Below are 2,787 nucleotides of genomic sequence, written 5' to 3'. Positions count from 1 at the left end.
GATCAAGGCCTTTTCAACATCCTCGCTGTAATCCGTGGGCTTTGTTAGAAAGTAGGAATCAATAGGGCATCCCTTTAGATAAAGGCAGCCAGACAGTCCACGAGGGCTTTAATGATGGGATCACCTAAAAAGAAAGGGATGAAGAGACTTGATAAGTGGACAAATATAAGCTGCACTTAAGGCACAAAGGAATATGATTTTTATCAGGTTGCAGTTCGGACCAGCTCCGTAGCTGAACAGTTACCTCTCTGAGTGTAGCTGGTAAATACAAAAATGATCTGATGTGAGATAAATTACCAGCCCTTTTATGGCCATAGCTCCGTACTTTTCTTTATTTCATATCATCTTCATTTCAATGTTAATCTACTGACAAGACAAATGTAACTTAAAACTGAAACTCTAGCTTCTAGCTGGACACTTGTTTATTTCAAAAAGTAATTGCTGCAGTCTTTGCACTGCAGCAGTGGCTACAAACTGTGTGCATAGAAACAAAGACACTTAAGGCACACTTAGCAGCCAAGCGTAAAACTGCCACAGATGTCAGCATAAATTAACAGCAGGTTAAAGGATGACATTACTGGCCAAAGTATTACAGTGAGCTATACGCACATTCAGAGCAAAAGGAAATTAAGGCTGATTTCTTTTTCTACAAAGGCTGCTCTGTCTCTCCACCACCCTTGCTCTTAATCACACTGCCCACCACATCTAACACAGTGTCCCGCAGCTGTGCTGCATCGGATAGCATTCAATCAGCTGACTGCATATTCAGAACAAGTTTTGCTTTGCCTTGGTTGGATGATTTCGGTGAGTCTTTTTTTTTTCACATTCAATTCTGCAGTAATATGCCAAAAAAAAAAAAAACCCCACCAGATTTTACAAAGATGATGAATAAATTTCCAGGAGTCTATTAAAGCCTCAATAAAAAGATCTGTAACAGTGGTAATTGTGCGCGTGAAAGTGTGTGTTGGATAAAAAATAATAACGTACTAAAATGGTTCAGTCAATCACATCAAAGAATTCTTGTAATTTTTTTTATAGCTGTGCAAAAAAGGAAACATGCAATCCCTGCTGTGCTCGGCTGTGTAATCAGTTTAAAGGTGTAATCACCAACGTTCTGAATATAATTTATGAGCTGAGGCTCATGAGGTGATAACTGTCTCAGAAGTTGCTGAAACTCCCAAACTTTCTTTCATGAAGGCTGTAATCTTCCAGGGTTTTAAAACTTCATCTACCATGTGGAATGCACTTATTACAATTTTTTTTAAATGTTAAAAATATGCAGTAAATTACAGACCAAGCAGCAATCTCTGGGGATGAAAAATGGTAAAAGTGAGTCAATGCAAACAGACTCTTAAGTACACCTTTATTCCTTCCATAGGATTTAAGAGGGTAAGTAGCAGCCAGGTGTTGCTAATCAAATGCACTTGATTAACTGATCGTCAACAAGTGTGACCACCTCTCTAAAAACAGACACTTTACCAGTATGCTACTCTGGAGTGTTCAGTTGTGTGCTAACACAATCCCACAATCTTCACCAGGAGTGAACATCCCAGCAAATTCACCCCAAGGTCAGACTGCGCAATGCTCAGAGAAACTGCAAAAAAAAACAGAGAGCAACATCTCAGACTCTACAGGCCTCAGTTAGCTTGTTAAATATTCAAATTCATGACAGTACAATTAGAAAAAGACTGAACAACTATGGCTTAAGTCTCCTCTCTAAAATGAACCTGGCACAAAGATGGTAGATAGGTGATGATTTGGGGTTTGTTTTGCAGCCCCAGGACCTGGGCATCTTGTAGTCATTGAGTCCACCATGAACTCCTCTGCATACCTAAGTATTCTAGACTCAAATGTGGGCAAAATCAGGTCAAGCAACAGGACAATCATTTCAAGCACAGCAGCAAATCTACAACAGAATGGCTGAAAAAAAAGAAAAAATAACCTGTGAGATGCACACATGAAAAAAAGGTTTGTAATAGCCCGAAACCTGACTGAAATGTCTGCGTTGTAAAGAAGAGGGAGCCAAAATTCTTCCACAACGATATGAGAGAGTGATGAAGTCATACAGAAAATGATTACTTTAAGTTATCGCTGCTAAACTACTGAATCATGGAGTTTCCTTATTTTCTCAGGGACTCCACAAAGATCTGTGAAAACTTTCTCTTTTACACAACTGTATTTTGATGTGCCGTACAACACATCCAACAAATCTGTGCTTCAGTTTGGAGGAAACCTTCATCTTCTATTAGTCTGTTATTTAACACTACTTAGTTACAGCCCCATGGCTACACCCATCTTTTATTTACAGAGTATATTTCAGACTCTCAAACAATTTGGTCTGCATATTTGCCAGCACAGAAAGTCAGAATTTCTAGTAAATTAACTAAAAATGATCAGTCTTTTGACTACTCTTGGAGACAGAGATGTTATCTTCAGGTCAGTGGATCCAGTGGACACACACACACACACACACACACACTGGTCATCTGATCCATACACTCTCCTTACAAGAAGTGAACTGTGCAGCTTCAGATACAGTCAGCACACACAAAAATGAAAACTTGTTTTCTCTGTGTCTTGCCTTTTCACTATCACAATAATCATTGCAGAAAATGCAGAAATATTTACCCTCTAATTATGTATAGTTGTTTTTACCTCGAAGCTGATGTTTATCTGCAAGTTTAGTAAAACAGAAATTTAAATTGTTGCATTTACTTTGGGGCACTGGTTCAATATTGAAAGAGTAATATTACTAACAAAAGTTAAATATATGCATAAACAAAAAAG

This window comes from Archocentrus centrarchus, chromosome 23 (assembly GCF_007364275.1).
Source record: "Archocentrus centrarchus isolate MPI-CPG fArcCen1 chromosome 23, fArcCen1, whole genome shotgun sequence".
Taxonomy (NCBI): domain Eukaryota; kingdom Metazoa; phylum Chordata; class Actinopteri; order Cichliformes; family Cichlidae; genus Archocentrus; species Archocentrus centrarchus.
The sequence above is the reverse complement of the archived record's forward strand: the minus strand, read 5'-3'. Positions refer to the sequence as shown.